This window comes from Lissotriton helveticus, chromosome 5_1, assembly GCF_964261635.1.
Source record: "Lissotriton helveticus chromosome 5_1, aLisHel1.1, whole genome shotgun sequence".
Lineage (NCBI taxonomy): Eukaryota > Metazoa > Chordata > Amphibia > Caudata > Salamandridae > Lissotriton > Lissotriton helveticus.
In genome coordinates this window covers 342,956,039-342,979,392 of record NC_136065.1, presented here as the reverse complement: position 1 = coordinate 342,979,392, position 23,354 = coordinate 342,956,039, and the positions used below count along the sequence as shown (strand labels likewise).

Genomic DNA, 23,354 nt, shown 5'->3' with positions numbered 1-23,354 from the left:
GGCGTGAGACATGAGACCACCACAAGTGATTATGCCATTACATGACTAAAAATCAGTTGGAGTGTATCAGTGGGTGACACCTTAATACATGTGCCCCGAAAATAGGGGATAACCTCCTGGCTTGTATTGGTAAACTCTGTGCAATCAGTCACGACTGTAAACCTTGTTGCCACTGAGAAAAGAGTATTAGAGGTATATTAGAACTGGGGTACTCCAGTATGGGTGTCCACCTCCTCCATCTGTACACAGTCACAAGACTGGAGGGTGCTTCTTAAGGACAGTAGTATGCAGAAAGTATCCTCTCTTTCCTTTTCTACAAGCCCACCTGCACTGCTCTCACTTCACTCTGCACCCCGCATCAAACAAGCCAGCTTTTATGTATTTGGTTCGGAATACATATCTGGGTCAATGGAGCAAGACCTTCCATGGATCAATTCAATACCAACAGGAAAGTCTGTGATCTCAGAAAAGAAAGCCTTGGACTAATGACTGTAGCCAAGCACATGGCCAGAATAAACTACATTCATAAAGAAGAGTGGCTTTATGCATACCATAAGCATGTGTAAAGCTTGAACAAAAAACATCTGTGAAAGCCACTAACTGGCTGAAGGGTGTCTAGGACAAATATGCAAAACCAGTGGATATAAAAGGTTGCCTTCTATCAGCAATGAAAGCCAAGTAACTTTGCAGATTTTGGGATACTTGTATTCAGTAAGCTCTACTATAACTTCAGCAAGATGCAGTAGTATTTGGTATTGGTATTCTTTGCAGTTCTATGTGTTTCTCAGCTGTCTTTATCTTTTTAACCAAGCCACTTTCCATTCCCTTCCCGGTGCATTGTCATCCCGCTGTTGCTTTCCAATTCTTCTGTTGATGATCCCAAATTTCCAATGCTTGCGGTTGCAGGGTAGAGGGAGGGGTGCTCATGGCAGCTCATGCTGCCTACTAATTTTTGTACTGAAGACTTATGAATAAGTGTCTTCTCATCTACGCGAGTACCGCCTTTTTTCTACACTATCTGGCTAATGAGAACTGTGACTATTTCTCAACATAAACTGGTTCAATGAGCCATCAGTAATTAAATGTTACTTTTTGCCTTGAACAAGTTCTGTGCATTAATACAGAGGAAATGAGTGAAGAGGAAAGAAAGGGCTGTGGGTCGACCTCTAGATTTTCACAGGTGCACCACAGTGACACTATATCCACAGATAGGGATAGGGACACCACAATGCTCTGCCTGTGGTGCCCTGGAATCCTCATGCTAATGTTAGGCCTCTGAGAATTAAGTGCCAAAAATGGCCCCTATCTTGAACAACGTATCAGGCTGCATGCTCTCCCTGTACTATTCAGTCCCATATGAGCTACTGTGTCAAATAAGTGGTGAGCCCTTCTTAGGCCCACTCTGGTTCTTCATTTCAGTTTCAAATTTTGCACATTTTAGGTTGACATCACTTTAACAATGTTATTTTACATGTTCTAGTGAGCACAATATTTTTCTGAGAAGATTTGTGCATGCTGTTGGTTTTTGGAAAGCTTTTCCCGCCATGTATTCTGGACACTCTTCAAGGCTAGGAACACAGAACAAGATATCCTAGTGCTTGCACTGCCCATTCAGAGACAGCTTCTAACATCTAGACAAATCATTGAAACTGAGCTGTACCTCTAACACAGAGTGGATTTTATTATATAAACGGAACACTGCCCTTCACGAGTCAGAGGAGGACTCTAGTCATGAGTGTCCTAGAACTAATCTTGTGTTCAACATGCAGCTCTGCTGATGCTGATCTTCCATCCTGCAGAGAAGGATGGGAAATCCTACTATCGCCCGATTCCCTGGTCCAGTTATCCAGATATGGGGACTCAGGCTAACCTTCGAGATCGGACAAATGTTACAGCCCACTATGCTCTCAGAGTAGGGGTAGTGATAGATAGAAATAAATAGAAATCACTCCAATAGTTGGACTGTTTATTCTTTTCGCTATGTTCGGTTACATTGCTTTGTTTTATCGGTCTAATAATTGCAGCTCATTCTTTCTATGCAAGCCTATAATTGTTTCAATAAAACTATTGAAAACTTAATTTGCATCTTTCTTGTGTTTACCACAGGCATGCACAAGTAAACAATGACATCTGTTTCCACCATTCCCTTGGGGATCAGCGTCATGTCCGAGGTTGCTAAAATCACCTGCCACCCCAGGAAGGGTAGGGGCATATGTTTGACATTCACAAGTGCTGACACTGATCTTGTATCTTGCAGAGAAGGATTCCATTCCTACTTCAGGTCGATTCCCTGTTATCAAAGTACTCAAGCTGCCCTTCGAGATCGGGCAGATGGTACACCCACTCTGCTCTCAGAGTGGGGGTAGTGATAGGTAGAAATATATAGAAATCAGACTGTCAAGGTTGGGCGGTTTATTCTTTTCGCCATGTTCGTAACGCGGGTTACATTGCTTTCTTTTGTCTGTCTAATAATTGCAGCTCATTCTTTCTAGGATTGTTTCAATAAATGTATTGAAAACTTGATTAGTATCTATCTTGTGTTTATCATGGGCATGCATACGCAAACGAAGAAAGGGGTAAGATCTATTTCCATTATTCCCTTGGGGATCAGTGTTATGTCAGATGTTTCCAATATCACCAGTCACCCCAGAAAAGGTAGGGGTACGGGTGTGGCACTGTGAGCTATCTAGTAATTGGACCAACATTCTCTGATGTGTAGATGGACACAGTCCTTACATTCTGAAGTTCTGTTATCCTGATACGCAGTCCTACCTTTTTATTGGGAATCATAGAGCACAAGTCTGATATCGTTGCTTCAACAACAAGCAAACTTGAGACATACACCCATGGGTAACAGATATACTCTTTAGTAATAAAATGCTGCACAGGATATAGCTACCATAGAGAAAGTGAGTACATCTGAGATAAGGTCCAAGCATTATATAAGAGCCTAGGTATTGCTGTATCTATGCTATTGAGTTTAAAGAATCAAAGTCCCTTTTTTTAAGTACTAGAACTAACTGTACAACCCAGTTACAATGCAGTGTGAGAATAGTATCCAATTTTCTATCTCACACTGATCTTCGAGTGTAAGTCTTTGCTGTTTGATCTTGCTACACAATGAAGGTCGAAGTCCAAAAAGGAGGAGATCATAGGCAACTCATTAGGCTTACAGTAGTATCTGGATTCTGTGCAATCCTTATCAGAAGGAGTGCCCAGTTGCCCACACAAGGTCCAGGGAACTTGCTCCATACTTTGAAACAATGACTTTGCAAATACAAATGTGAGTTCAGAATTAACAGCATGTCCCTCCTAGAAATGTCCCTTGAATTTTTCTTATGTCCTGATGAAACCGATTTGATTTGGGGAAGGTCTTGGTGCACAGATTTATTGGATGTGGGTAAAACTGTGGTAATGGTCTCAGAGCTTACATATTTGTTTAGCCTTTCCAAAACCTTTCCTTTAGTCTAGGAAAAATATAAACAATCCTGTGATGTCCAGTCTATGAAGGGGACTTTATACTGCACTGCAAATGTCCTAGAACAAGGCTGGCAAAGAAACAGAGTGATTAACATGGAAGTCAAAACTAGTGTTGGGAAGACGTCAGAATGTGTATGGTTCATGGGTGCAAAGGGTTTACAGAGTCTAAGCCTATGCGCTGAGATGATAGCTAAGAAGCTTTGTGGCCAGGCACAAATGGAGAACTTATAAGTTCCGCAAGGACTATATTTAGTTCCCATGGAAGCAGCGGTCTTTTCAATGGAGGAATTTCCTTTTTTTGTTAATCTGTAAGGAAAACTTTCATCATAGGCACTCTGAAAAAAAGAGGTTTGGGAAGAACAAGTTACTTACCTTCGGTAATGCATTATCTGGTAGAGACAATAACTAGCTGCAGATTCCTTACCTTTGAATTTCCCAGGTGTCCGATTGGATCCGTCAAATTTTCCATGAGCAGTACCTTTCTGCTCCATTGGGTGGCATCATTGGCACAGGAAGTGACATTGCGGTCACCTATATAGGCGGCTCCCAGGTGCGCAGACGTCAGTTACTTTTCACGCCTTTCCACACCAGGAGCGCAGACCCATGAAGTGAACTGACTAGTTTGTGTCCAAACAAAGGTCCTAAAAGGGGAACAACCCTAGCCCTAGAAAGGTGTCAGCAGAGCGGTGAGGCATGGGTGGGTCTATAAGGAATCTGCAGCTAGATATTGTCTCTACCTGATAATGTGTTACCGAAGGTACGTAACTTGTTCATCTGATAGAGACTTCTACCTGCAGATTCTTTACCTTTGAATAGATACCCAAGCCATACCATCCTGGGGGTGGACTGCAGACAAATTGACTATACTAAGAAGTCCAGCAGGACCGAACAGGCAAAACACCGATCCCTGGGGACCGGACTGTTCAAGCAGCAGTGTTTGGCAAACATGTGCAAGGATGCCCACGTTGCTGCCTGACAGATGTCCAGGACTGGAAGCCCACAAGATAAAGCCGTCGTTGCAGCTTTTTTTCTGGTGCAATGGGCTCGTAAGCCCTCAGGAGGCTGCTTTTTAGCCAAGGCGTAGCAGACCTTGATATAGAGAATGACCCAATGGTCAGTTTCTGAACTGCCAACCTTTTTTAGCTCCTACATAGCCGACAAAGAGTTGGTCGTCCATTCAGAACTCTTTTGTGCGGTCATGGTAGAACGACCACACTCTTTTTGGGTCCAAACAGTGGAGTTGCTCCTCCTATTTAGAGAGATGTGAAGGAGCATAAAAGATGGGCAGGCTGACAGATTGTCCCAAATGGAATGGGGTCACTACTTTAGGTAGGAAAGAGGCCTGGGTAAGATATTCCCAAATGGAATGGGGTCACTACTTTAGGTAGGAAAGAGGCCTGGGTGCAAAGCACCACCTTTTCCAGGAATACCGTATGATTGGGAGGCTTGGATGATAAAGCCCTCTGCTCACTCACCCTCCGGGCAGATGTTTTTGCCACTCAAAACGCTGTCTTGATGGTAAGCAGCCGGAAGGGACAATTGTGTAGCGGCTCAAAGGGAGCACACATGAGGTAAGTGAGAACCAGGTTCGGAACCCAATGAGGCATGATATAGGGCGAAGGGGGAAACATATGTACAAGCCCTTACAGAGACCTATATACTATAGGGGACTACAATAAAGAGGGTTGGTCAAGCAGCCGCAGGAAAGCGGACAGAGCAGAGAGATAACCCTTGAGAGTGCCCAGAACAGAGCCCTGCTGGGCAAAGGTAAGAATGAAGAGAAGAATATCAGACTGAGGCAGAAAGAGGGTCAATAGACTTTTCTGTACAATATTTTACACATTTTTGCCAACAGCAGGCGTATACCATTTTGGTGGAGGGCCGCCTGGCCGCCGAGATAACATTACAGACTTTTGGGAGGAAGGTCAAAAGTTATCAACTGTTGCTGCTCAATCTCCAAACAAGGAGGGGGGAGAGTTGACAGGTTCAGGAGGAGGACCCTCCCCTGCTGCTGCTACAGAAGATCCTCCCGAAGGGGCAGACTGACCCTCCATGCCCAGTCCAGAGCCACAAGAATGACTTGTGGCCTGTCGTTCTTGATCTTCATGAGAAATCTAGGCAGAAGCGGTATTGGCAGAAAAGCATACAGGAGGCCTGAGATCCCCTTGCGCCGAAGAGCTTTTCCGAGTTATAGCCAACATGGAAACTCCAACGCGCAATACTGCTGATATTGCACGTTCTCTTCGGAGGCAAACAGATCAAGCGTGACGCACCACACTGCTGAAAGAGTGCTCTACTCCAAATGGGGACACCACTCGTGAGCCGCTAGGCATTGACGATGAGTACGGCTGCCCTGGCGGTCAGAGAACCTGCCAGGTGTTGAACCACTAGGGTTATGCCATGCTGATCAAGCCATGTTCAGAGACGCAGGGCTTCTTGACAAAGGGTCCATGACTCCACCCCGCCCTGCTTGTTGTAGTACCACATGGCAGTAGTATTTCCTGTGAACAGTTGCACTCACTCCCCCTTGACAGAGGGAAGAAATGCTTTCAATGCTAGTCTGATCACCCAGAGCTCCAGCAGGTTGATATGGAATCCGGATTCCGCCAGAGACCAGCGTCCTCTGATCTCCACCTCTCCCAGATGGTCGCCCCATCCCAGGAGTGACGCATCTGTTCGTAAGCCACCTCTGCATGTCTTTTGCAGTTACCTCTGAGATCTGGATGAAGTCGGAGAGATTCCCCTGATGCTGCACCCAATGGAAATTCAGATCCCTCTGTAGAGCCCTCATATGCAATCTGGCATTATTTACCAACAGGATGCAGGAGACAATGAGGCCCAGCAACCTCAGAGTCAGGTGTCACTTTGGCACGTTTATAGTAGTGAATGCAGGAGGTCTGCCGTAGTCTGGAGGTAGGGGGGGAAGACTGAAACCCCTAACCTGTGCAGATGAGCTGTGACTACCACCATCACCTTGGTGAACACCAAGGGGCAATGGTAAGACCAAAGGGTAGCATGGTGAACTGAATTGGCTCATGGCCTGCCTTGAACCACAGGTAACGCCTGTGGGTAGACAGGATGTGGATGTGAAAATATGCATCCTGCAAGTCCAACGCTACCAGCCAGTCTCCTTGGTCTAGGGCAGAAATGACCTGAGCATCATGAATTTCTCCTATTTGAGGAAGAGATTGATGGTTCAGAGGTCCAGAATAGGTTCAAGTGTTTTGTTCTTTCTGGGTATCAAAAAGTAGCGGGAATAACAACCACTACCTACTTCTGATATCGGAATCCCCTCTATAGTCCCGTGGCCAGGAAAGCTGTAACTTCCTCTCGGAGTAAGATCAGATGATCCTTCGCCAGCCAATTTTCAGACGGCGGTAAAGGAGGAGGGAAAGATTGGAAAGGATGCGAGTAACTATTCCGAATGATCTGCAAGAACCATTTGTCCAATGGTATGGACTGCCAGTGGAGGAAATGATGTTGGATTCCCATTCAACTGGGCACCCATTGTCTTGCAGAACAAAAAAAGAGGCTGCAGCTGCTGGGGGAGGGGAGGGGGGGAGAGGGGGAGGAGGGGGAGGTTGGTGGCAGGCGACTTCGGGCTAGCATTTCCATGAGGTCTGAATGCACTGCATCCACATCCTCGCACAGCTTGGGTAGCCTGCCCAGGTCTGTGGCCGGGATATGGTTGGTGCGGTGGCACGGCCCTTTCGTAGCCGTGAAAGGGGAGGAAGACAGACTGAGGGCAAGGTGTCAATGAGAGGCCCAAGGACTTGTAGCTCGTGAGTCCTTGAAGTGCTCCTGTGCCGAGTCTGCCTTCTCGCCAAAGAGACAAGTCCCATCGTAGGGCATGTCCATGAGGTGGGCCTAAAGATCCCCCGAAAGGCCAGATGCTCTTAGACAGGCATGGTGCCATAAGGCCACCATCGACAAAACCACTCTGCTCAGCGAGTCCCTTGTGTTCAGCCCACACTTAATGGTGAACTTTGCTGCATCTCTCCCTCTTTCACTGCTTGGAAGAGGATGGCCCGGGCCTCCTCCAGGATTTGCGGCAGCACTTGTACAACCATTTCCCATAGGGTATGGGAGTAACAGCTCCAAAGGTTTGCGGTGATCAACAACCGCAATGCCAGGCTGGCAGAAAAAAACATCTTCAGAAGTGTGTCCAGCCTCTTGGATTCACTGTCCGGGGGGCAAGGGGTGGACAAACCATCGGACATCGAGCCTTGGACTTCAAGCTCTTAGGGGTGGTGTTGTTGGCTGAGGAAACTAGGATCACCTGTGGAAGGGCGATGGTGGCAGGCAATTGTCCTGTTCACTGGAGCCCCTGTGCTGGGCTTGGACCAAGTTCCTAGAAAGACTTAAGTCAGTCCTTCATTAAAGGCCAATAGGAGTTGAGCTGAGAAGCCCAAGGCTGAAGCACTTTGGTCAAAATATTAGCCTTAACCGTCACAGAGGTAAGTTCTTGGCCAAGGACCTCTGCTGCCCTCTTCACTACCATTGCATAAGATGCTCCCTCCTCTGTAGCCACAGTAGGCAGGGAGACCAAACCAGTATCTGGAGAGGGTTCCAGTCCACTGGCCTCTCCTAGTTCCTCATACCAGTCGAAAGTCTCACCAGGGGTGTACAACTGGTGTTCTAAAGGGTCCAGTGACACCTCCCACTCTTCCCCATAAAAATCTCAGGGAATGACTTAAAGCCAATGGGCTCTGCCGGCATCGGATTCAGTGTCAACCGGCACCTTTCAAACTCCGACTCGTTAGGGATGAGACTGGGGCTGGTGCCGCAGGTGGGCGCTGACGGCACCAGGAGCATTGTTGTTAGGGCCAGAGAAGGTCGCATTAACACGACCGGCGCCAATCCAGATCCAGGATCGGATCCATGAGATCCCGCCAGAGCAGAACCTGATGGGGCCTCCTCCGACACCGCAGGGCCCGAAGGCCCTCCGAAGAGGTCAGCAGGCTCAAATACTTATCACATGGCCTCGCAAAACTCTTATTAGAGTAGGAGTCACCCCGGTTCCCAGAAACAAATATATGACAAAATGCCAAAAACATTCTGTCAATAGAGATAGAGGAATAGCTCTTCTCCGGATCAGTGCTGACTGGCACCGAAAGAAAAGAACTGACGTCTGCGTGTCTCAGTGGAGTCTATATAGGGGACTACGACATCACTTCCGGTACCAACGATGCCGCCGCTGCGCGGAACCAAAAGAAGCCACCCGACGGCGCACAGAGGTACTGCTCAAGCAAAAGTTTCTGAATCCAGTCTGATGGCTTAGAAATTCAAAGGTAAGGATTCTGCAGCTAGAAGTCTCTATCAGATATATATTGGTATAAGCAGGATAGCTGTAAGAAGTACCCTAAAGTAAGAGAACTGCAGCCATGGTTTGGCCAAGTAGAGAAGCTATAGATAGTCTCAAACCTCGCAACTTGACAATGAACACACCAATACCGAATCTCATTCAACACAAGGAATAATAGGCCCAGAGAGTGGACATTTGGCTTCCTTTTAAATGTCAATAGGGTCTTTAGGGAGATTCATAGGCCATACTAATGGGTTCAAAAGTCGGCCCTTGAAGTTCAACAATGGAGGGTTGGGATTAAGTATCTGACCATCAAACTTATGAAGGAGATTCTATTTGCACAGCAGCGTCCTGTGTGGTAATTCTGATAGGTGAAGGAGGTAGGTAAACCACCAGTGTCAGAGCCCCTCTGGAGTCATCAGTATCAACCTGGCTTTGGAGTTTGCCACCTTAATAATGGCTCACAGCAAAACGGGTATCAGTAGGAAAGAGGACAGAAACTTCTCCGATTAGGCAGTCCCTTTCATTTATGGCCAGGACCAACTGGATGTAAAGTATGAGCATCTTCTGTGTTTTGCGTCCACAAAAATGGATCTCTGTAGACCGCTCCACTAACAGAAGACAATGTGAATCACTTCATCTTTTAGGATCCATTTAACGTTTCCCTGAAACATCTGGTTAAGGGACTCTGCATTTTGTTCATCTGACAGGCAAATGCATTGATCTTTAGATCCCAAGTTTTGAGCCATGTCTAGATTGACTTCTTGAAACAGGACTAAGGATCTTGTGCTTGTCTGGATATCCAAGTAATACACTGTTGTTGAATTGTCTGCCTCAACAAACAGATTGTACTGAGATTAACTCTTCTGATTTCCAGAAAGTTGGTATGATACTTCCATCTGAGACAACATACCTTGTGCTTTGAGGTGATCCATATGCCATCCCCATTCCATTAGGTAGGAATCTGAAACATTGTTTGCACTGGAATGTCCTGGTAAAAGGAACTTCCTGTAGCAGGTTATTTGCTTAGACACCAACAGGAGAATGACCGGATTGCAACAAGAGAAAGAATCAACTCATATGTCCAGTTGCTGGAGTTCTGGCACTACTAGTCCACTTCAGACAGATGACACTCTCTCTACTCTGAATGAAACTTGAGTGTCCAGTGCTGCTCACAGACAGCAGAAGGACTGAAAAGCGGTCTCAACCCCTTGTGTGCTGCGGATGGCCCCTCGCCGTCAGACGTCACGGTGGGCGTGTGCAGAGGACGGCGGGGGGGGGCGCTCGAACCCCGCCCACTCTTTATTTCACCCACACAGCGCGAAAATTCAGGCAGCACGCAAGGAGTTAAGAGACATGCAAGCCGAGATGCAGAAGACTAGTGACTAGTACCTGGTAATGTTTACAAGTTGCCTGAGAGGTAAAGTCTTTGACAAGCTAATTGTTGAGGTACGGGTAAATAACTACCTTTTCCTTCTCAGTAGTGCTGCCAAAACTGAAGGATAATCACTGTCTCTTGTGACTATTGTCTCCTAGGTTATTCAGTAACTTAAGATGTTACTTCGCAATCAGGATAAGGAAGTATGGTCCCTAAGGTATCTTGCACATATCCAAACCATAAAGCACCAGGATTTAATTTGTTCCTTTTTTGAGTTTTGAAACTCGTTTCATGGTTTGCCTTTCTTGAAGGATATTTCCTGCTTGTAGTCATACTTGATAGTACTGCACCAACCTTGTTATAGCTTTTGCTGGTGGAGCCTTACAAAATGGCCACTTGTCTCCCTTCAATGATGTTGCAGAAGTCCCACAAACATATCTGCCTGTCAAATTAAACTTTTTACTTCTTTGTCAAGAGAAACTGCAGAAGGGGAGGGGGCAGTTTTGCATGATTTCCTTCCTGCAGAAACAAACAATAATCAAGTCCATGCAGATCTGCTCTCACGCAAAGAGGGCCCTTCTCCGGAGGCATATATTTCTTTTGAAGATGAGCAAAAGTATTCTTGGCAGAGGATGGCGTTGTGATGGCTAAGTATGGCAGAGTTGTGACACAAGATGAAGTCACCACTGTAACTTATGAATATCGTGACTTTAGTTTTTAGGACACTGCCATTGTTATCAAATTAATGAACCTCTACTCCTTTTTTTCAATTGTTTAAGGTAATTTCATTGCGATTTTATTCTCTTTTCTTTATTGTGTGTTGTATAGAATGCTGGTTGAATGATGTTTGATCGTGGGTATGATGGCATATCATGGTGGGTGTGTTAAAGTATGATACTCCTTGGGACACTGTATGAGGTGAGTGTGTCAGCTTATGATGGTGGATATGTGATCACAGTTTGCTGACTGTATATGTATGATTGCGGCTTTATTAGTGAATGGCGTTGATTGGCTGGACGTAAGAGGGTGGATATGTTGGCATTTTATGTATGCACTGTGTATGTATGATGGTGGGTGTGCCTGGCTATGTTGGTTGCGTCGATATATAATCGTAGGTATTTTGGCCTATGATGCTGGCTGTGTCACTGTAGGATTGTGGGTGTGTTGGTGTATGAGGATGATTGTGTGGATGTATAAAGGGTGGTGGGTGTGCTGGAGTAGCATGTTGATTGTATCAATGCAAAATGGCGGTTGAATTGAGTGTAATGTTGCTTGTGTTGGAGAATGATGGTGGCAGTGAGGATACATGATGTGGTGGATGTATTAGTGCATTATACTGGATGGGGTGGTGGTAATGCTGGTGTTGGTTTTGGTGGGGCATGGTAAAGGCTGTTGTGGCAGTTGTCATCTTGGTAACGTTGGGAGAAATATTGGTGGACATGATGGTGGTGATGGTGGTAGGGAAGTGGTGTTAATGTCAAATTTGTTTTTTAAAAAGTGGTGGTAATAATGGGGCTATTAATAATGGTGATGACAATTATAGTGATCATTATAGGAACATCCGTGGTGGGTGATAATGGTGTGCAATCTGGTAATGCTGGTTTTCACAGGGTAATGGTGATGATGAGAATTACAGTGGGTAAGGATTGTGGTGTTAACTGTGTTGCTTCTAATCATGGCCATTGTTAGCAAACGGAGTTTAAAAAAAAAAACGAATTTGGAGTTTGTTGGGGTGATTCTCTTTTTAAAAGCCTCTTTTTACCGCTGGCACAGCAAGAGGGTGGTGAGGTGTTTCCCAGCAATCACCCTTGAAGGAAAGCAAGGGGGGGTCGGGTGTTTCAAAGCCCTGACACCCTATGCAGACTTTCATGCCCACCTTCAGGCAAGGCAGGGGTGAACTGAGGACAAGGCAGTCTCCGGGACCCAGGGATGCAAGAACCTGGGCCAGGAGGAGCATTTTGAATTTGTCCTTGCACAGAACGCCATTGAGAGGGTGAAGATCTAGGACTCAACTGAGGCCTCTGTCCTTCGGCACAGGGAAGTAGCTGAAACAAGAGCCTGCACTTACTGGCATAAAACGGACATGTGGTCCCCCCAAGCAGTGATTAATTTGAGCAGGTGGATACTGGTGGGGGCCACCTGCACTTATTTTTGGGGCCCCGCACTTATTTTTCCACATCATTTATTTACTGAGCACAAGAGAGGGGGGAAAACTCACAGATCAAAAAGATGGAAGAAGAGGAAGACGACAAAACCGTTACATAGGGTTGAAAGCAGGAACCTGCTAGAGTGAGATAAGGGGAAGGAAGATGGGATTTTGTTGAGGGGGATTTAGGAGGCAAGATTTCAATGTAAGACTACCAGCCTTGGTTTTTGTCTCAGCAACTTTAAATTGCACCTGCCTGAGCAGAGCCTCAGACACAGGTACCAATTCTTTCACAAGTTAAGCACTGCATACAAGTGGTCTCTTGCAGAAAGTGGTTGATCCCACCTCCCGCTGGATGGCTGTGTGCTGCTAAAGGCGCCGTAAAAGTGTTGCGAGGTTGCGGCCAGAGGGGTGAATGATTGACATGTGCATTTCCTCTGATGGCCAGGTGGTTGTCCATGGCTTGATCCCAAAAGAGCAGGGAGGACTGTTTTAGGGGCAGTGGAGCCTGAAAATGTTGATGCACCAAGCCCCTGGCGTTTGTCCAAAAAGTACAAAATTGTTCGGGGATTGCCGGTTTAGTGATGAAAGTACCAAAGAGCATAAGGTGGCTCTGTTCTCCTTAAATTCGAGTTCTCACCAAACAGGTGGGAGCAGTTGAAATGCCTGTCCATTAAGGATGCCTGGACATCCCCAGAGAAGCCTGTTGGCCTCATCAATGTATTGTGGCAGATCATCACGATTGTTCCCATAGCCCTTCCCACGCAAGCCATAGTATCCAGGTCTCAGCAAATGATGAACTTGGCCACACCCCGACCATTTTGAATGGCTTGGGCTAAGGAAGCATATAAGTCATCTAGGACCGCTAGGAAGAGCTCACAAACCATGCCCTAAAGTGTGTGGGTGTCGTGACTGAGTTTGGTTAATGCAAGATGCCTACTCAAAGCAAGGTTGGCCGAGGACAAACTTCGCTTACCAACGGTATCCAAATATTTTTACTCCCTGTCAGGAGGAGTGGTTTGGAAGCCATTCAGGTTTACTTTGATGGTGGACGCCTGTGCCACCAAGCTTTTGGATGACTGGTCACATGACTGGGGGAGCCAGAACATGGTTTTAGTCCAACTGCCCAACAGTGTTTCTGTGAGGGCTTCATTCAAGGTGCAGTCTGTGCCTGGAAAGGTTTCAGGACCTCCATCAGTATAACTATTTTAGCTTCATAGATGGGAGGTGGAGGTCAAGGACCTCAGCTGCCCCCTTAATCAGAGGAACAAAATATGTCGTTTTTCCTGTTGCTGGGTCCAGGAATGGTAGGGGCAGGGGGAACTAACCCAATACCAGGAGAGGTGTGTAGCCCATTAGCATTCTTTAAGTCAATGTACCAGTTGTCCCATTCCCATCATCTCCAGATGGCTTGCTCTGGTGTGCGTTAAGCCAAAGAACTGGTGTGGAGTCTGTGCACAGTTTGCCAGAAGTGGAATTGTGTCTGAGTCTGATGAATTCAGTATAGAATGGGGCTCATCAAGGTCTGGATGTGGTCTTGGTAGGGATGAAGCTGCTTCTGAGCCAGTTACCAAGTGGAGTTGGGCTTCCTCTTCTAGCGCCTGTGTATCGGTGTTGAGGTTCGAGAGGCAGGACTGAATTTCGGTGCAGAGTCCGAAGATGGTACTGAAGCCACTATAGAACCTAAAGTGGGTTGATAGGGCACAGGTGGTGCCAAGGACGAGCCCGCTGGCGGCGAACCCGCAGAAGGTCCCTGGATGAAATCTGCTCCCTATGGGAACAGGAGAAAGACCTTAAGGCACTGTAATGCCCTGGTGCCTTCTCAGGAGAACACGAGTGTCAGGCTGGCGTTGAGTCCTGTTTGAACTTTTTATGTTTCTTCTTTGATCTTCCTGAAGACTTTGACCGTGGAAGAAGATCTATCGCAGGAAAGGAGTTCAGAAGCAGATCCACACTTTTGAATGACGGTCTAGGATGAAGAGCGGCATGCAGCCTCTGGAGCTTCGCCACACAGAGCTTCGTTTTACAGTCCTGGATGATTTGTAGATTCATCTGGAAGCCGTCATTGATATGCTTGGAATTGTATTTTGAGCCCAGACACCAAAGGCACACACCGTTGGCGTCTTTCACAGAGATCTGCTTTTTACCATCCTTGCAAGTTTTCAACCCTGTCGTTTTAGGGGGTGACATGTCCCTAGTACACTGGAAGGTTTTCAAGAACATCTCCATACAGAGTGACGAAAGAGGAGAACAGCTCAGGATCCGGGTCTGAACACGTGGAAAGAAAAGAACTGAAGTCTGTGCGCATAGGTGGGCGCCTATATACGACAATCACCTTCAGGGAACAGCATCAACCAGGAGTCGCACAGTGCCACCCACCAGCCAGCAGGAGTACTGCTTAGGAGTTTACGCATCCAATCTGGTGCCTGGGCATATTTACAAGGTGAGAAATCGGAAGTTTGACATGTCCATTAGAATAACCTGATAGGAGCTAGGTGTGATCGTTGGGGTGAGTGTATACAAAGTAATTAATGGAGTGAATAGATAGGACAGAGGACATTAGTTACTGTTAGGTGTCAGGGATATGGTTACAAAAAGGAGAGTTTGTGATTGAAGAGGTGAGGGCACTTTGGAGAAGTACCATAATAAAAAGTAAGAGTGACAGGCATGCGACTTAACGTAGGCAACATAGAGTGAGGCACGTAAAGGATGGGGGGAAAAAGGGATGCAATATAGATGGAGAGAGAACAATCTACAGTTTTAAGGTAAGGGCGTATTTCATGCAGGGTTTTGGAAACAGTGGGAGGATGCTTTTAAGGGGGCATGCACCCTGAGGATTGAAAACTGAAAAACAGAACATTATTTACCTGTGTTTACTATGTTGTCGGTACAACCCTCACCTGAGGTGCACAAACGACCATACACCGGAACATCACCGCACAACAAGATACGCAAAATTACCGAGAGAACTGTCCTGCAGAGAACACGTTAATGTAAAACATATGCATAGTATACAATAAACTCCCGAGAACCAAGAGCAGGCAGGACTATTTAGTGTTTACGACAATCAAAGGCCACCTCAGGAAGATCACCTAAGGTGCAAGGCATCAAAGCTCGTGATGGAATGCCCTAAACAGCCACACACACTTCAAGTACCATATCACAGTTTCACGTCCGGACACCAGGTGGTGCTAGTTTTCTACAAGTGGTTTATAAGACGCTCCAGTTACAAGAATACTCAATCGTGCCCTTTTCCAGAGCCTACTGCAGCGCTTAAAAGTTCGAACGAAAACTTCCAGGAACCGGAAACAAATCTTAAGAAAATACCAGTCGCTGCCTGGCATGGGCGTCCGTGGGGGGGGGGGGGGGGGGCAAGGAGGGACGCCTTCTTGCCCCCCCCCCAGCGCCTCTCCTTGCCCCCCCCTGCGCAAGCCCATCTGTACAAATGCATGCAGGAGGGAGGTCTGACGCCGGGAGGTCTGACGCCGGGGCTTTTAAGCATTGCAGGGAACAGAGCTGTTCCCCTGCAAAAGGCCTCAGCTCCCTGATGGGGCGCCTCGCACTCCTCTGAGCACAAGAGCAGCCCCACCCGGCCATTATCATTCTGTGTAGGGCTGATTGCCCCATACAGAATGACAATGGGTCAGTCTGGGCTGGCACAGCATGTGGTGGCCTCATCCAGCCTCGGTCCAGCTCAGGGCATTCTGTCACATGAAAGTGCAAAAACGCCCATGCTGCTGCTAGGTGAGAATCCACTTAGCCAAAGGAAGGAGGTGAAAGAAGTTGAAAGGAAAGGATTATAGTTTTAGTACAGCAACCATGATTGCTGCTTTTTTATTTTATTCAACTAACAACCATTGACAAAGCCAATAGTTCTGGCTTGTTGTAGGTGTAACGTTACTTGTTCTAAGTGTAACGTTACTTGTATTATATATCTGGATGCAATGACAGAAGCAACAAAAATACCAGTCAGGCGGCACATTATATTAAGCACAGAATTTTAGCTTATGTGTTTTAAGGCACGCATTTTGTTACATCAAACACCCTTTTGAAGAGACCCCCTAGTTTTCTCATCCCACTTAAAGCTCTGGAAACAACACCATGTCACAGTCGCCCCACGTCAAGGCCCTGCGCATCATGCATGACTCATGCCTTCCACTTTTTCAGATTGCCTATGTGCAGGGGCATAGTGAACCCTGCTCCACCCCACCCCTTACTTTAGGAACTACAGCGAGGGTAGAGTCCTTGATGGGTCTCATAATTAATGTGAAAAGGTGAGTGAGTAAGTAAGTTAAGGTATGAGTGGATGGATGGATGGATGGCTAGATGAGTGAAATGATGTATGGATGGATTAGTGAAAGGGTGGATGACGGGCGAGTGAATGGGTGGATGGATGAGTGAAATGATGGATGGATTGATGAATTGATAAGTGAAAGGGTGGATTAATGAATTGATAAGTGAAAGGGTGAATGGATGGACGGATGAGTGAAAGGGTGGATGTAAGGCTGGATGAGTGAGTGAAAGGGCGGGTAGATGGACAAAAGGATGGGTAGATGAGTGAAGAAGTAAAAGGGTGGATGGATGAGAGAAAGGGTGGATGGATGAGAGAAAGGATAGATGAATGATAGGTTCAATGGATGGATTCATGAGTGGATGAGTAGATGGATGGGTGGGTGGATGGAAGGATGGATGGCTAAGTGAAAGGGAAATTGAAAGAGGAAGGGGGATGTGTAAATGGATGACTGAACAGGTGAATGGCTGGATGGATGAGTTAATGGATGGATGTGTGGAAGAGTGGATGGATGAGTGTACAGATGGATGGAAGGAAACGTGATGGATAGGTTTGTAAATGGATGAATATGGACATGGATCGGTACACAGATGGAAGGACAGAATGAATCGTGAAAGACTGAATGATGGATGAAAGTATGATTACACATTGTAAGCCCCATTATCTTAAGCAACATTTCCTATATATTGATTCTCTCATTTATATGAGTGATTGTCTCTATATAATATGTGTGTGTTGTAACGCACTCCATAACTCTGCCCCACATATTTGGAAGGAGTAGCACTATACAAGAAATTAAATACACATGAGAGAGGGTCTATGTGAAGATGAGGGGCGCCAATGGAGGGTGGTATCAAGGCCAGACTGGCCGGAACGGGCATCAGGCGTTTTCTCTGGGAGCTGGAAAGGTGGGGGCGGTTTTGGTACCATAAAAAGACCTGCACGTTTGCTTAAAGCTGCACGTATACTGACAAACCATGAAGTGCACAATTATCTCAACCTAATATAAACTTATTTTCACTTGTACTTTAGTGGTTGCCTATTTACTTACTTATATACTATTGCGCAACCTTCTCTGATGTGTCTTTAAACCTTACCTTTTGTCCTGAATTTTGACCCTTTGTCCTGAATTTTTACACTCACTCTCCTGAATTTGCACCCATGCCAGTTGGTCACTCTAGGCATCATAGCGACCCCTCCAGGTGCCGGTGGTTGGGGGGGCGGTGATCCTTGGCGTTCAGATGGAGGGGGCTACCAATGAAAGAGGGGACAAGTGCAGGCACCCTGCAACCCACTCATCACCACCACATGAAGGAAGAAAATAACCCGATCAGCTCGTCGACCCAACTTCCTGAAAAAAACTTTCAGACACCATGGAAAGGCAGCAGCATTTGCTGTCTGCGAGTATGTCAAATTAGATTTGTACAATAAACCTATTTGTAAAGTAAAACTGCATTAAATGTCTGCCCCATCACGGTCACCACTCAGTGTCTTCAATCCCTTGTTCACCCCTCTTTTGAACCTCACGTCAACTCCTCTCCCTCAAATTTCGGGAGGGGGGGGGCTAATTCATCCAGCCAAAGCCATGTGCAGAGTTGAGATGCAGGGGCTCTAAGTAGGGGTGAAAACACAACAAAGCCTCATCACCAAGTAAATGGTCTTTTAAAGACCTGTGTGAAGTACTCGGGTGCAGCTGTGTGTGTGTGGTGTGCCGGGAAGCTGTCTCAGCCGGGCACACACATTCTTATAACATTAAAACCCCTCAGAATGACAAATCACCACTTCTAGCTGCCTGGTCATGGCGTGGGAGTGGGAAGATGTGCACAGCAAGGGGAAAGGGATGGTGACGCTTTTCTTTTGTATAGGAATTTCTGCTGGCAATATAGCCCAGGGTTTGCTGTCTGTGCACTTGTATAGGTGTGTATCCATACAAGTGCACAGACAGCAAACCATGGGCTAAGACGCCAGCAGGAATGACTTTACAAAGGAAAAGCGTCACCTGCACTGCCATCCCTTTCACCCTGCTGTCTGTGCACTTGTATGGAATACACATCCAAGTGCACTGCTCACCAGATAAATGGTGAACAGGGCCATGGATCTGTCTCTTTTTGCATCCAAGGGCACAGACGAAGAAGCAGAGGAGGCACAGGCAAGGAGAATCCAGGAGACATTTGACCAACACCTATCTAGAAAGTGAGACCTTCGGGAGGGGCTGGATGCCAGGACGACAGTGCTGCTGATCATCCCGACTCCACTGAATAGTATCAGACGAGCACGCAGCAGTTTTTAAATAAGTTCCAGTAACTTTAATGCATTCTGCAGCATCACCAGCATTACCTACTGGCTGCATATCTAGGTTACAGTGTTTTAGACTTACATGCATGGAAACCTCAAGGAGGACAGTGCCCTCCGAATATGCGAATGTAGTGTAAGCTTGTAGGGGTAGATTTACAAGCCCCTTGGGCCACTTTTGCGACACTTTTCCCATGTTAATAGTGACGCAAAAGTGGCGCAGGGGCTTGTAAATCTGCCCCATAGCATTCAGCTTTTGGCATGCCAGTGGGGTCATTTTAGGGTTTAGGGTGGGTATGGGTTTTGGAGTGGCAGGGATAATTTTAGGGTTCAAGGTGGGTATGAGTTTTGTGGTGCCAGGGGTAATTGGAGGGTTCAGGGCGAGTATGGGGTTTGGGGTCCTAGGGGAAATGTTAGGGTTCAGGGTGGATATGGGTTTTGGGGTGCCAGGGGACATGTTAGGGTTCAGGGCGGGTATGAGTTTTGGGGGGGCATGGGTAATTTTAGGGTTCAGGGTGGGTATGGGTTTTGTGGTACCGGGGATAATTTTAGGGTTCAGGGGGTATGGGTTTTGGGTTGCAAGTGGGGACATTTTAGCATTCAGGACGAGTATGGGTTTTAGGGTACCAGGGGGACAATTTTAGGGGTCAGGGCGGGTATGGGTTATGGGTTTTGGGGTGCCAGGGGGCTAATTTCAGGGATTAGGGAATGTATGAGTTTTAAGGGGCCAAGGTGTAATATTAGGGTTCATATGTGTGCTCTAATTGTTGTCCAGTTTCAAATGCAGAATTCACCACTTTTTTTTCTCAGCTTGGCCTGAGCATTATCCGATCCTGATTGTCGTCCATTTTAGCCCCGCCCCTATTGATTTACATTAGCCACGCCCCTTCATTTGCTAGGTTAGCGCCCCCCCCCTGGAAAAATTTCTGCGGATGCCCATGCTGCCTGGTGCTAGTTTTCTACAAGTGGTTTATAAGACGCTCCAGTTACAAGAATACTCAATCGTGCCCTTTTCCAGAGCCTACTGCAGCGCTTAAAAGTTCGAACGAAAACTTCCAGTAACCGGAAACAAATCTTAAGAAAATACCAGTCGCTGCCTGTGAACCAGTGCAAGAAGCGAGGAGCAGTCGTCATAGCTGATACACAAAGCATCTCTTTTGGCGGTTTTTGGAGTGGTTTCACACCTGAAAGTTGCAAGTGCGGAGCCGCGTCTGAAGGGGGTGGATCTACCTGCAGCAGAAACTGAGGAGCCGATGTGGACTGGGCGACCCCTTTATTCTTCCCGCCAACACTCCATTCTGCTCCTTCTTCTCTCGGCCTCATTATTTCCCTTCATTTCCCTTAATTTCTAATTCCCAAATTGCTTTCACTGGATCTCCGTTGATACTCAACTTCACTACCCTCCTCTCCGCAGATTCCTCAACAATCCCACGTTTCAACACATAGTCACAGGGAACTCTATGCACAGCTGTTCCTTGTCCTTACATTACGGTAACAACATCTCCCTTATCGTCACGCCATGTTTTATCCCGTCCATAACATACATAAAATATTACTGTTTTTTAGTTGTTTTTTGTTTAGAAAAGTCTCCAGCCTCACGCCACCCCTCCCTTTTTCTCCTAATTAGCTTACATTTTTGCTGTTTGATTTCAAAATAATGATTTCCCCCCATTTTGCTGCCCTAGGCGGCCGCCTAGTCTTGCCTAATGGTAGAAACGGCCCTGGATACATCTGCTTTGGGAGCATCAATCGTTCAAGCCAACAACAAAAAAATAATTCAGGGGCCCAGCGTTGTTCTTCAGAGCCCACCGCTGCTGCATGGCGGGAGTTGCAGATTAGCAATGATGCCTAGTCTTGATTCCACCTCATGGCCCTTTCTTCCACCACCCTACACTTCCGGTTTCTCTTCCTCTTTTCTCCCTTTCGGTCTCTTTGTCTGGGACAAAATCTGAAGGTAAAAAATAAGTCCCAGTCCCCAAAAATGAACGCTCGCGCCCACCATTGGCAACCCCTGGCACAACTTAAGCCCCGGTCCAGTCTCTACCATTAGCAGGCCCGCTTTACATCAGTACTTCAACTCTCTTGCTCCCCAATGCCCATCGGTTCTTCTCTTCCTAGGGGAAGAAAAAGACACACTGCTACGAATGATCTCTGGTTCCCCTCTTAGTCGTTTTAACAGTAGCGACGATTTCAATGCAAACACGTCTATAGTAGACAATAAGCATTTGCAATGCAAAAGGTTTTGCAATTGCGATAGATTAAGCTATTGGCTTTGTAAATGACAATGCTTTTTATTTATGTGTTTTCAAAACCAACACATATATAAAAGGCATTGTAATTTGTAATGCCATTAGCTCAGAGTGGCCGCCCCCCTTTGTTTAGACGTTGCTCGCCGTATTCAGGTTGCAGCGAACAACGTTTAAACAAAGGGACGTGGCCACCATTAAGAAAACAAGTTACTTACCTGTAACTTTGGTTCCCCAGTATTGGTAACTTTCATAGATTCCCATGCTTTGTATCATTCCCCGTCGTCGGAATGGGAGCCTCGGTAGTATAAAAAAGACCATAGAAACAAAAGAGAAACCTAGGCCTAGGCCTCATCTCATTTTGTATCCTATCACCCTCTTTTTGTAAAAAGAGACCAAACTCTTGCCAGGACCAATCAGAGCAGTCCTACCTCTAGAACCTTCCTGAGAGAGCTCAGAGCCTCAGATTTTCGTAGCCGTTGTGCAAACCGCCACTATCTCTGTAAAAAGACTGAGCTTTCCCAGGGGAGGAGGAAGGGTGCATGGGAATCTATGAAAGTTACCAATACTGGGGAACCAAAGTTACAGGTAAGTAACTTGTTTTCTTGCCCCAGTATTGGAACTTTCATAGATTCCCATGCTTTGTATCAGAGTAGCTAGCAGTAAAGTACCAAGAACACATTTTGTAAATACCTGGCATCACATAATCATATCAGTAATACATATAGCATAAGAAAAACTACAAAATGTGCTCACCAGGATGGAGGGATTGCAGGGAAAGCTCACCTCTCAATGAAAAAGATTCCGCAGGACTGCCTGACCAACAGCCGCGTCGTCTCGTCCTGCAGACTCCAGGCAGTAGTGTTTCGTGAAGGTATGAGTACTGGTCCACGTTGCTGCCCTGCATATGTCCTTAATGGCGACTCCCAAGAAGAGAGCCACCGACGATGCCACAGACCTAGTGGAATGTGCACGGACCCTATTGTCCAGTGGCTTGCCCGCTTCCTGATGACAGAATTGAATCGCACTGGAGATCCAGCGGGAAGTGCCACTCTTTGCCAAAGGAAAGCCCTTCCGCGGAGCGCTGTAGGACACAAACAACTGGGTTGACTTCCGAAAGGGACGTGTGCACTCCAAATAAAATCTTAAGCATCTCTGAACGTCCAAAGAATGGAGCGTGCGTTCCGCAGGCGTAGAAGGGTTTGGAAAGAAAGATTTCAAAATCAAAGGTTCATTCAAGTGGAACTCAGATGGCACCATAGGGATAAACTTGGGATTGGTGCGAAGAATAAGACCTTCTCTTTTAAATTGCAGGAATGGATGCACAATTGAGAGAGCTTGAAGTTCACTCTCTCTCCTCGCTGTTGTTAGAGCCAAGAGGAGGGCAAGTTTCCAAGACAGGAACTTTAAGTCCGCTTTGTGAACAGGTTCAAATGGAGCTCTCATGAGCCGAGACAGAACAAGGTTGAGCTGCCAAACTGGTGGAGGTGGACGAACTGGCGGATACGTCCTGAACAAACCCTTTAAGAATTGTTTGACGATCCTAGAAGACCATAAGGAAGGACCTGAAGAACTGCGCCTAAACCTTGACAAGGCCGCCAGATGCACCTTAATTGATGAATGTGCCAAACCAGACTTAGCCAGAGATAGTAAATATGGCAACAATTGATGAGGTTGGGACTTGTAAGGATGGAGACCTTGACCCCGACACCACAAGCAGAATCGCTTCCATTTTGCTTTGTAAGTCTTATTGGTACTTGGTGCTCTGGCCCGAGACAAAACCTCTCTGCATTCCTGGGAGAGTGTTAGATGACTGAACTCTCTGTGCTCAGGAGCCACGCCGTCAAGTGAAGCGATGTCGGATCCGGATGGTACACCTGTCCCTGACTCCTGGACAACAGGGACGGAATGGGTTGCAAGCGAATTGGAGGAGCTTGGGAGAGCCTCAGAAGCTCTGTGTACCAGAATTGTCTGGGCCACGCCAGAGCAATTAGAATCATCTTGCAGGGCTCTGCCTTCATCTTCCTGAGAACGCGAGGAATGAGGGGGATCGGTGGAAAAGCGTAAAAGAATGCGCTGTACCAAGCCATCGAAATAGCGTTCCCCAGGGACCCCTGATGGTGAACTCTGCTTGCGTAAAACCGGCATTTGGCGTTCTCCGGAGAAGCAAAGAGGTCGATGGCTGGCGTCCCCCAAACCGAGAACACCCTGTTCAG

At 46.7% G+C, this 23,354-nt stretch overlaps 1 protein-coding gene across 1 annotated transcript in view; it reads right to left on the bottom strand.

Annotated features, from left to right (window-relative positions):
* Nucleotides 1–23,354, bottom strand: part of PRKCZ (protein kinase C zeta) — an 865,288-nt gene that overhangs the window by 573,089 nt on the left and 268,845 nt on the right. The gene's annotated exons all lie outside the window — the stretch shown is intronic.